This window comes from Mesocricetus auratus, unplaced genomic scaffold (genome assembly GCF_017639785.1).
Source record: "Mesocricetus auratus isolate SY011 unplaced genomic scaffold, BCM_Maur_2.0 Super-Scaffold_100009, whole genome shotgun sequence".
In the NCBI taxonomy this organism is placed as follows: domain Eukaryota; kingdom Metazoa; phylum Chordata; class Mammalia; order Rodentia; family Cricetidae; genus Mesocricetus; species Mesocricetus auratus.
The window spans coordinates 5274481-5287446 of NW_024429193.1; the positions used below are offsets into that span (position 1 = coordinate 5274481).

Sequence of the window (12966 nt, forward strand, 5' to 3'; positions counted from 1 at the left end):
CCTACAACCATTATTCTGCTAAATTGATATAGTATCACATTGCCTCTAAATTCACAGCTACACTCATAAACTAGAGTAACTCTCCAACCTCATCAGAGTGTTTGTTGTTGTTGTTCATTAGACATCAGTTAATGCATAAACTCACACTGGTTATTATGCAGCGAACACGTGTCTATGAATTGCACGACCACAAATGGTGCATCTACCTGACCCCACACACACAAACTCAGGGACCATCAGGAAACAGGGACCAGGAGGATAGTGAAGAGCCAGAGGTCAGAAAGGATCGGGGAAAAATTAGTGTCACCTGGACATGACAGGACCACAGACTCGCAGACTCAACAGCAGTTATGCTTGTCTTCACGAGACCTGCACAAGATCAGGCCTGTCACCATTCTAAAGTGGAGTGGGAAGGGGTTCGTGAATCCTCACCCACAGTGTTTCTAAGATGCAGGTCATCTTTAAAAATGTAGGTCAGCCAACCTTCAGTGGATGACCTCACATCCATGAGTACATAAGCAGCACAAATTGATCTAGGGGTTATAAAAGAGATAGATAGATAGACAGACAGACAGACAGATATGATAGATAGATTATAGATAGATAGATTTGATAGATAGATTATAGATAGATAGATTTGATAGATAGATAGATAATAGATAGATAGACAGATAGATTTGATAGATAGATAGATAGATAGATAGATAGATAGATAGATAGATAGATAGATAGATAGATAGATAGATTATAGATAGATGTTAAGGAAGGAAGGGAGATAGGGATGGAGAACCAAGTTTAGAGATTAGAGGGTTGTGGAGGATCTGGAAGGAGTTGGGGATCAAAATACATTGTATGTATATATGAAATTCTCAGAGAAAAAATATTTTTAAAGATGTTGGAATGATAGCACTATATGTAACCCTAACACTGAAGATCTGGGGATGGAGGAACAGAAGTGGATATACGCCCTGCAGCTTACTGGCCAGCTAGTTCACACGAATCAGCGAGCTCTTCCTTCAATGGAAGAATCGTTCTTTAAAACTAAGGTGGAGGGCCACGCTTGGAAGTGCATGCCTGTAATCACAGCATTTGGGGTATGGAGCGTGAGGATTGGGACTCAAGGCCTGCTTCAGCTACATGGAGGGCTCAAGGCCAGCCTAGGATACACAGCACCCTGTCTCAAATAAACTAATAAACGGGTAGAGAGCAACTGAGGAAGACACTCATCCTCCAACCTCTGGCCTAAACACACATGAAAATAGTTAAATCCAGCAGCATACTGATTAACATAGACTTTAAACGTTAATTATAAATGAAATAATTAACTCCACAGTTTTTAAATTGCTCAGAGTAGTGGTCTCGGCTCAGAAAGGAAATGGACTGCAAATTATGATGAGGAAGGCTTTCATGCTTGGATAACGGGGAAAGACAATTCGGAGCAAAAAATAACTCCTTGGCTAATGAGCCGGATTGAGCCAGTATATTGACATTTATGACAGAGACTGTAGAATAAGAATAAACTGGGGGTCACTGAGCAGGGTCTCCCTCACTTGTTTCCTTACACTAATGTATTCCTTTCGCTCATGAATCCTAAACAAATGCTCTTTTCTCACAGACCCAATGCATTTGACAAATGCCTTCCCCATTAATTACATCTCTTGTTGAGAGTCCTATGCAGTAGGTTAAAACCTAGAAAAGCTTTTCAAAGAAGAGAAGATGAAGAAAGCTTTCTCAAAAGACAAGGTTTAGTTAGAGGAGACAGGATGAATGCACAGAAGGATAAATCTGAAATGACTTTACAGACTTTTACCGCCCCCAACAAAAATTGTGAAGCCAAAACTCATCTAACTATACTTTACAAAGGAAAAAGAAAAGGAAGTAGTGGCGCCTTTAATCCCATCACTCTAGAGGCAGAGGCAGGTGGATCTATGAGGTCAAGGCCAGCCTGGTCTACAGAGCCAGTTCCAGGACAGCCAGGGCTACACAGAGAAATCCTGTCTCATAAAACTGGAAACCAAATACCAAGAGGAAAAAAAAGAATCTGCCTATCTCAATCACCTACCCAGAAGGAAAAAAATGAATAGTTTAGTCTTTAACACAAATTGCCAGCTTTTATCATCTCTGGTTGGTGTTGTGGTTAATAATTCAGCGGGTAAAGAATATAGACTTTTGCATACATATTTTAATTAGTAAGCAAGTCTCCATGGGTGCGCTCCTTTGTATAAATGTCCACTGGTAAGATGTTAAAAGCCTAAAAGCAAAAAGTCTCTTACTAAAGTACCTCCAAAAAAATAAGAGTGGAAAGATTATCCATGGTGTGGAATAGCAATATTGGACAGGAGTTAAAAATGCAAATCTAGGTTCCAAATATAACATAAATACTGTAAGTAGTAATACAGTAAATTAACAAAATTTAAACAAAATTCTTAGCTACATGCCAAAGGAGACTGTGATGGCTATTCTTGGATGTCAACTGAACTAACTAAATGCTCCCAAATGGCAGGCACGCCTGTGAGGGATGTTTGCTTAATTTGGAGTAGGAAGACCCACTTCTAACTCTTATCTTTCAGGTAGGAAAACGTACCTTTAATCTAGATCTTTTGGGGAAAGGCATGTCTTTAATCTGGATCTTTTGGGGAAAGGCATGTCTTTAATCTGGATCTTTTGGGGAAAGGCATGTCTTTAATCTAGATCTTTTGGGGAAAGGCATGTCTTTAATCTGGATCTTTTGGGGAAAGGCATGTCTTTAATCTAGATCTTTTGGGGAAAGGCATACCTTTAATCTGGATCTTTTGGGGAAAGGCATACCTTTAATCTGGATCTTTTGGGGAAAGGCATACCTTTAATCTGGATCTTTTGGGGAAAGGCATGTCTTTAATCTGGATCTTTTGGGGAAAGGCATGTCTTTAATCTAGATCTTTTGGGGAAAGGCATGTCTTTAATCTAGATCTTTTGGGGAAAGGCATGTCTTTAATCTGGATCTTTTGGGGAAAGGCATACCTTTAATCTGGATCTTTTGGGGAAAGGCATACCTTTAATCTAGATCTTTTGGGGAAAGGCATGTCTTTAATCTAGATCTTTTGGGGAAAGGCATGTCTTAATCTGGATCTTTTGGGGAAAGGCATGTCTTTAATCTGGATCTTTTGGGGAAAGGCATGTCTTTAATCTAGATATTTTGGGGAAAGGCATGTCTTAATCTGGATCTTTTGGGGAAAGGCATACCTTTAATCTAGATCTTTTGGGGAAAGGCATGTCTTTAATCTGGATCTGGAGTTGGGAAGGCACACCTTCACTCCTGATCACTGGGAAGCCCTGAGATTGGAAAGTTCATCTCTACTCTGGGTCGTACCTTCTGCGGGAGACGATCTAAGGGCACAGAAGAAGGAGGCTCTCTCTCTTTCCCTTCTTGCTCTCACCTCGCTGGCAAGCCCATCCCTTCGCTGTCATCAGAGCCTGCTTCTTTAGGGACCCCAGTGTCTACTGAAGACCAGCTGAGACACCCAGCGTTGTGCACTGAGAAACTACTGGATTCCTTGACTTTCTGTTCTTGGTCAGCCACTGTTGGATTAGCTGGACCACAGCCTTGAGGTCGTTCTAATGAGTCCCATAGACACAAAGAGAGTCATTCTATGAGTTCTGTTACCCTAGGGGACCCCGATTAATACAGACGATTATGGAGTCCTGAAGGATTTTATGGGCCCAGCCATCAGGAAGAAAAATTCAGCCGTGGGCTGGACAATGAGTTATGATAAAGAACAGAGAGGGCAAGCAAAGAGTAAAGACTCAGACACTGTGTTGGCCATGCTGCTTTTAGCCAGTGAGTCTATAGGCCCTTGTTCACGTGTGAAAAAATAAGCAAGGCCCTGGGTAACCAGGCTTAGCATCAAAAAGGGTCAGGATACACTATTGTCCTGGAAGGTGCCATAGGAACTAATGACTCATTTTTATTTTAAATATATTTTATTAACTCGTTTATTTATACTGTCTTAAAGATATTTTGTTGTACGTTTAACTATATGTATGTGTGTCTGTGTATATGTGCATGTGAGTGCAGGCATCTGTGGAGGCCAGAAGTGGTTGTCAGATCCCCTGGAGCTGGAGTAATAGGCAGTTTGTGAGCCATGTGATATAGGTGCCAAGAATCGAACTCAGGTCTTCTTCAAGATCCAAGCACTCTTAACTGCTGAGCCACCTCTCAGATTGGCTTTGAAACTCACTATACGGTAGAGGTTGACCTTGAGCTCCTGACCTTCTGAAATCTACATCTCTCGTCCTAAAATTACAGACACAGACCACACCACACCCAGACTTCATTTTTGAAAAACTCAGAACTTACGAGATGGTGGTTTGTTATGAGAAGCTACTCTCTTGGATCCTTGAAGCCTGGATCCTTGTAGCTACCCAAGAAGCCTAGCTACAAGAGAATATTAAAAACTTAGGAACATTCTGAGCTGGTAAATTTTTTTAATGTTACTATTTAGTGAAACATGCCAGCCCCTGAAGACTGATGAAAAGGGCTAAATTCAGCATCTAATGACTCCAGTGATTTAATCTCCTCATTCCAAAGAGAATCAAGAAATATGAGTCTTAGCAGATAGACACTTAAAAGATAAATTGGGGGAGCTAGCAGAGGGGTCCCAGGTTTCACACTACACTATATGTGCGAGGTTTTTCAAAACCCAAAATCCATTGTCTGGAAATCAATCAGAGAGTCTGCTGAAACTGTTTCACGCCGAATCTCAGCTCTTAGAAAATGATGGAGTTCACTAAATGGACTGGCTTATATTCAAAAGGCTTGAGTCATTTGGGTCTCCTATGATAAAGAAATAAAAAATGCCAACCACTAATGCACTATTATAAGTAGCAATTTAAAATCTGCATTGTTGGCAATGGGAAATGTAATTTCAGAATTTTAATGAAAATTCTTGTATAATAACTCAAAAAAAAAAAAGAAAGGAGGAAAGGATGAGCCAGCCGGAAAGGCATATAAAAGAATGCTCAGCTCCCCTGTTATGTACAAAAGCACACTGAGATCTGACAAACCAGTTTTGGTCAGAATCTGTTAATGAGTTACTGTCCTTACTCTCAAACCCAAAATCTATAGACATTTGAAGTCTGAAGGCATCAGGAAACTGACTGGGCCCTTTATCTAAATGAGTATCCCTACTGCAATGATTCTCTCAATTGCTTATAATCCAGGCGGCATTCTCTTCCATCTTTTTCTTCTCCCTACAATTTATCTGTAAAAAGTCATTATCGCTTGAGCTGGGCTCAGTAGCAATTGGGAAACTGCTCCACGCCCCCATCACCACCTCCAAACATCCCGACAGGTCTCTCCTCCTCCATCCCCGACGGTCTCTCAGATTTCTTCCCGTGACAACAATTTTGCCATCAGCTATGAAAAAAAGTTCTGTCTTGTCTAATTCTGAGCATTAATCTAACTTTCTATTTGAATCTTCTCCCCTCCTGACATCTCGGGGATGGCTGGATCCAGGAGAGAAGCAATGGGAAGACACAGGGAAGGCTCTGGAACATGCTTTTAAGTGCTCTTCTCTCCCCCATGCCCCAGCCCCAGCAGCCATCAGAACATGACCTCTCAATTTAATTCCAAGTTGGCTGATATGTCCTCTGTCACCTGGATTCCTGGGGTACAGTGGTGAATCCTGGGCAATTTGGTAACTTTACAACCTAGCTGCTTCCTTCTAATCACACCAGGACAGTGCTCCACCAAGAGCTAAACTCCAACCCAACAGTGAACTCTGTCTGTCAGGACAATGCTCCCACTGAGCTACAGCCCACTCTAACAGTGAACTCTGTCTGTCAGGACAGTGCTCCACCACTGAGCTACAGCCCAGTCTAACAGTGAACTCTGTCTGTAAGGACAGTGCTCCACCACTGAGCTACAGTCCAGCCCAACAGTGAACTCTGTCTGTCAGGACAGTGCTCCACCACTGAGCTACAGCCCAGTCCAACAGTGAACTCTGTCTGTCAGGACAGTGCTCCACTACTGAGCTACAGCCTGGTCCAACAGTGAACTCTGTCTGTCAGGACAGTGCTCCACCACTGAGCTACAGTCCAGCCCAACAGTGAACTCTGTCTGTCAGGACAGTGCTCCACCACTGAGCTACAGCCTGGTCTAACAGTGAACTCTGTCTGTAAGGACAGTGCTCCACCACTGAGCTACAGCCCAGCCCAACAGTGAACTCTGTCTGTAAGGACAGTGCTCCTACTGAGCTACAGCCCAGTCTAACAGTGAACTCTGTCTGTAAGGACAGTGCTCCACCACTGAGCTACAGCCCAGTCTAACAGTGAACTCTGTCTGTCAGGACAGTGCTCCACCACTGAGCTACAGCCCAGCCCAACAGTGAACTCTGTCTGTCAGGACAGTGCTCCACCACTGAGCTACAGCCCAGTCTAACAGTGAACTCTGTCTGTAAGGACAGTGCTCCTACTGAGCTACAGCCTGGTCCAACAGTGAACTCTGTCTGTAAGGACAGTGCTCCACCAATGAGCTACAGCCCAGCCCAACAGTGAACTCTGTCTGTCAGGACAGTGCTCCACCACTGAGCTACAGCCCAGCCCAACAGTGAACTCTGTCTGTAAGGACAGTGCTCCTACTGAGCTACAGCCTGGTCCAACAGTCCACTGTTGAGGCATGCTCTTATACTTAAGGCACCCATATCATCACTTGGCATTCACAGCCTTCTTACACAGGGCCCATTCCACATACATGAATAAAGGGGGTGTGTATCATAACGACCTATTGTTGACCTTTCTTCCACTACAGCCACAGGCGGCTACATTCTGTCTCTTCACTGAGTCTTCCCAAGAGGAGAAACGGGAAAACCTGTCTGCTCAGTAGACATGGAAACCTGTCTGCTCAGTAGACATGGAAACCTGTGTGCTCAGGATAACATGGAAACCCTGTGTGCTCAGGATGACATGGAACCTGTGTGCTCAGGATGACATGGAAACCTGTGTGCTCAGTAGACATGGGAACCTGTGTACTCAGGATGTGTAGGAGGAAGCCTGTGTGCCGCCATTAACCATGTGACTTATTAGAGGCGCACACAGATGAGGTAATAAAAGAGCGGTTTACCACACCCCTAACCACACCCACTTTAGGCATGACTAAAGACATATATGGACAGACGTAAAGACGTATACATAGGTAGGCGGTGAACTACGTCACTAGCCAAGCCCACTTTCGGGCATGGCTAGGGGACGTTACGGGGGAAGGCATAAAAGACTGCACAAAGGAAGTCTTGCTCTCTTTTCCCAGATTTCGGCTTCCGGTTCGGCAGTGGAAAACTACTGGGCTCATCTGGGTTACTTGCTTGGTATCTTGTAATTTCTACAATAAAGACTTAGTTTTACTTTCAGTAAGTGTGCCATTTATTGTTACAGCATCAAGGATAACATAGGAAACCTGTGTGCTCAGGATGACATGGAAACCTGTGTGATCAGGATGACATGAGAGAACCCTGTGTGCTCAGGATGACAGAAAACATTGTCTTACAGCTGCCTACTCCCAGGCCGAAGGGGAAGTGGGTCTCTGCTCAAGGTCTGGTGTCCCCACACTCAGGATGACATGGAAACCTGTGTGATCAGGATGACATGAGAGAACCCTGCGTGCTCAGGATGACATGGGAACCCTGTGGTTTCTATAGTTTTGCAAATGTCCAGTCAGAAGTCATTCTAATTTTCACAAAAATCTAACCTCTTTAAGCAGTACTTTTTACAGTTTTATGTGGACTGAGTGTGTGTGTGTGTGTACATGTTCATGGTCTTAGTTTTATGTCGACTGAGTGTGTGTGTGTGTGTGTGTGTACATGTTCATGGTCTTAGTTTTATGTCGACTGAGTGTGTGTGTGTGTGTGTACATGTTCATGGTCTTACAGTTTTGTGTGTGTGTGTGTGTGTGTGTGTGTGTGTGTACATGTTCATGGTCTCTTACCAAACCTGCAGCCACTGATTCCCTTATTTGACTGGCCAACAAGCTCCAGGGGTCTCATGTCTCTAGTTCCCATGCTCTGAGATGACAATCGCGTGCTGACACGCATGACTTTTCATGTGAGCTTGTATACCAGCAACCATTTCCCTGGTCCCCTGGGCAGTACTCTCGGGGCATCACAGCACTTGCTTGGTGGAGAGGGAAGACTTGCCCTCCCCTCTCTGTAAAGGAGCAATACGGGAATGCAGAGTTCTCTACTGTAACTCCCTTCAGTGTTTAACGGCTCTCTCCAGAGGCTGGTGACAACAAATGGTGGCCTGGCCAACCTGCAGCAGGGAATTCCAGTGTGGTTGGGTCAGCACCTCTCTTTGGCTCTTTGGAGAACGAAGGTGACTGTCATCTGTGCCCCGATTGTGAGGTCCAATTCTAAGACAACTATGTGTCTCTCATTCCACACATTGCTACAGATCTCAAGAGCCTGCAAACGAAACTCCTCAGAGGAGATCTTGTCCTAACTGCCACCCAAGTACCAGAGAGGAAAAATGCAAAACAAGAACTTCAACCACTGTTCTGTCCCTTTAGAAATGCCCTTCTTGGCCTCTGTGACATGGCCCTGGGAAGGGCATTCAAGAGTCGTGGCAGGGCAGCCTCTTCCTAGAAGCAATCTTCCAATCAGAACCCTGCCAACCTCGCCCAGAATACCAAATGCCTCTTTGGGGAAAGTGAGAAATGGATTTCGAATTAACAATGACTCAGGACATTACCAGTGTTTCTATGAACTAATTAGAAAAACTTGCATCTGGAAGAGGGACTAACTTTACATGGGCAGTTTAAGAAACAATATAAAACACAATCATCAACACTAAGTTTAGGCTTTCTTCTCCATTGCCTCTTCTGTAATTATTTAAGGGATTTTGATAATTTTTATTTGTTTTCTTTTTGTTTTGGTTTGGTTTGGGTTTTTTATTGTTTGTTTGGTTGGTTGGTTGGTTGGTTTTGGTTTTTTTGGTTTTTGAGACAGGGTTTCTCTGTATTGCTTTGAAACCTGTCCCGGAACTGGCTTCAAACTCACAGAGATCCACCTGCCTCTGCCTCTCAGGTGCTGGGATTAAAGGTGTGTGCCACCAACGCCGGCTTTTGGGTTTTGTTTTGTTTTTGTTTTTTGGGAGCTTTGGGGTGGGCTGATAAGTTTTATTTGTTACCGTTTCTAAGCCACTACAATAATCAGGCAGATAATTAATCTTGCAAATGATATAATCTCGTTTGCTTTCCTGCCTCTGTGATAAACACCAAATCCAACTCAGGGAAAGGAAAGAAAGAGTTTATCTAGCTTACAGGTCGTCTTAGTCAGGGTTCCATTGCTGTGAAGAGACACCATGACCACGGCAGCTCTTCTAAAGGAAGACATTTCGCTGGGGCTGGCTTACAGTTTCCGAGGTCTAGTCCATCACCATCACGACGGGAAGCATGGGTGCTCGAGACGGAGCCGAGAGACAGAACTGAGAGTTCTCTATCTGGATCAGCAGGCAGCAGGAGACTGTGTGCCTCAACCGGGCATGGTTTGAGCACGGGACCTCAAGGCCCGCCCCCACAGTGACGCACTTCCTCCAACAAAGCCACACCCACTCTACCAAGGCCACACCTCCTAGGAGTGCCACTCCCTACAGCCTTATGGGGACCAGCTAGGTTCAATCTACCGCACAGATTACAGTCTATCAAGGGAAGCCGGGACAGGAGCTCAGAGCAGGAACCTGGAACCAGTGACTGAAGCGGAGGCCTCGGAGGAGCCCTGCTCACTGGCTTGCTCCGTCTGTGCTGGCACAGCTTTCCCATGTGTGGCAGGTAGCATCCGCCACGGGCTGGGCCCTCTCCTACATCAATTAGCAATCAAGAAACCACGCCCCCCCAAGACAAGGCCACAGGCCAATCTGATGGATGTAATTCTTTAACGGAGGTTCTCTCTCCCCAAGTGCTGACCAAGATTAGCGGTTACAGCAACTTAAGCTCTTTATTCTAATTTCACACGCAGACGTTTGAGTAGGCAGTGGTGGGGAAATGATGAAATCCAGAGTCTAGTGTGACACTCAGCCCAAGACTTGCTGTGATCCCAGGCAAAGCATTGACCTCCATGCCATTTGCACTCCTGCTCTTTCTGCCGCGTGCGCGCGTGCGTGCGTGCGTGTGTGTGTGTGTGTGTGTGTGTGTAGTGTAATAGTGTAATGCAGCATGGGGCAGGGCGGGGCGGGGCGGGGCGGGGCAGGGCGGGGCGGGTGAGATGGCGTGGCACGGTGTGGGTAGTGTGGTACTGTATGGCACAGTATGGTGTGGTACTGTGTAGTGTGCTGTGGTGTGCTGTGGTGTGGTGCGGGGCGGTGTGAGTTTATGGCACAGGGTCTTGCCATGTATCCTAAGCAGACTCAGAACTCACTGCATAAACCAGGCTGGCCTCAAACTCGAGGAAATCTGGGAATCCAGCCCCCCCACCCCATCTCAGTCTCCCGGGTGCTGTGATTACAGGTGAACTACCACACCTATTGAATATGGAAGTTAAATATATACATATATATATATATATATCATTGGCTGAGGTGGTGCTTTGCAAAGGAACCGTAAATCACTGCAGATGTTTGCCATATTTCACCTTAACCAAGCATTTCCATGCAGGCAAATCTATTTTTAAATGCATTCCGTCTGAATGGTCTCGGGGCAGTCTGGAAGGTGAGGCAGACTCAGTAGTCACTCACTGTGCAACAAGCACCTGCTGAATAAACAAATCCTGTTCGGCGTCACCTCGCATGGCTACCCCCAGGGCAAAGGATGCCCGCACTCTAAGCCTCAATATTCATGCATGAAAATGCACACAGGAGACGACCTGCTTGAGTCACACACACACACACACACACACACACACACACACACAGAGTTCAAGATTCGATCTGAACAGAAGAAACCTCAGGAGGAAGAAAGGCGACAGCTCATCTACAGGTCATATGCTACTATATGCTACTATGTGTAAGGAGGCCTCACAAAAGGAAAGAGAAGTGTTCTGTTTTTGTCTTTACAGGAAAACTCAGCTCTGAACAGTGAAAAAGTACTGGACGTATGGATACCTAAAGAAGAAAGGATAACTACCCAGAGGACCATCAAACATGCACTAATACAACGCGTGGTATCAATGTCTGAATCTCTCTATTTTGTTATTATAATTTCCATTTCTCTTTGCTTCTTAATATGCTTTAGTCCCAATTCATCTAATTGATGCTGGCTTTAGAGTTGGATTGGCTCTCCTGCTTTAAACCCAAACATACTGTTAAAATACAATTCACTATTTCTGTATTATATCAAAGAGCCATTGATATAAGACAGAAGAAAACAAAATTAGTGTATACTTGGTTCTTTTTCTAAAATTCTAATCTCCTTCATGTTTATTATCTTCCTTAGGGTTGCCTTTCCCAGTATGCATACATATAAAAGTTAAAAATGTTTGTGCTAACATTAATGTTTGAGTTTTCCAAAGAACAAGGGATTTCCTGAAGCAATCTTCAACTGCTTCAGAAAGAGAATGGGGATCCACTTCCTCAACTCTGCCTGATTCAACTGGATACATCTGAACTGCCCCACATCATCGACCCCACCTGACAAGCACCATCCTGAAACCAGCTTGGAACTACATCACTCAACACAACTCCAGAATAAGGAACTGATACAGTGCACCTTCTACAATCTGACCAGAGCTTCAGGTAAGAGCTTCAATCAAAATTAGAACTCCAGTCAAGAACTTCAATCAAGCATCTCCGGCCAAACAGAGACTGTCTAACCTACTTAAGACTCTTGTTACACTAACATTTTCTTCCCACAGGTCCCCATGATTGTCATCGTCCCACTTCAGCAAGAAGTAAATTTGAGAATTCCACTCCCCCCTCCCTACTATTGTTATTAGAGGATAGTTTACACCTGTTAGTGTTAGTTTTCAATTATTTTAGGGTTGGGATTGGAAGGAGGTGTTCAGACTTGGGCATCCCTTTCAGATAAGTTTAGAATTTAGGTGGAATGGATATGTTTAGCTTAGGATATAAGTAGATTATAACTTACTTATCACCCTCTATGTATATATGTTGTATATGTTTGAGTTTGCATCAAATTTAAATCTTCTATTTAGACTAAAAGGGGAATTGTAGGAGTGAACCCCACAAAGCTATCCGCCCATGAGGGCGGGGACAAGGAAATTAGCACAGGTAGAGATGAAAGGAAGCGAAAGGAAAAGGGACCTCCTCTTTTGGAAGCCGGCAACGCTTCTGACTCCCAGCTTGTGTGATTCTCTCTCTCTGGTAAATAAATACATTGTATTCCCTATTGCATTGACTATCGTCATTACAGGAGCCTGCAGTTTCCAGTTCTGAGTTCTAAGCAAGGCCTGGAGAGCCAGCAGGGTTACACAGATAATCAGAACCCTCAGGTAGGAACGGCTAAGCTCCAACAAGAGGCCGCTGTGACAACTGAATGTTTTCGAACAATGTGAGTGCATAAAGCATTAGTTGAACCCATTTGTCATCGGTTGCAACGCGTCTGAGAATTTGGTGGTTGGGCTGGGGAGATGGCTCCGTGGTCAAGAGCACCAGCTGCTCTTTAGAGGGTCTGGTTCCTATCACCCATGCGGTGGCTCACAGCCATCTAACTCAAGTTGCGGGCGATCCAGTGTCTTCTGACCTCTTTGGGCGTCGGGCATGCACGAGGAGCACATACGTCCATGCAGGCAAGACACTTTTAGGCAGAAAATAAAAATAAATCCTAAAAATGAACAAGAGTTGGGCTGGAGAGATGGCTCAGCCGTTAAAGACTAGGCTCCCAACAAAAAAAATGAACAAGAGTTAAGCAGTAGCCAAGCATGACGGTACGTAGCTGTAGTCCCAGCACTTGAGAGGAAGAGGCAGGCAATCAGGAGATTTCGGCCTGTCAGCTACACACAGCCCATCTCAAAATAAAAATAAATAAATAAAAATTAAAGTAGTGGT

At 44.5% G+C, this 12966-nt stretch overlaps 1 protein-coding gene across 6 annotated transcripts in view; it reads right to left on the reverse strand.

Annotated features, from left to right (window-relative positions):
- Slc44a5 (solute carrier family 44 member 5) overlaps positions 1-12966 on the reverse strand; it is a 288547-nt gene that overhangs the window by 250654 nt on the left and 24927 nt on the right. The window lies entirely within an intron of this gene.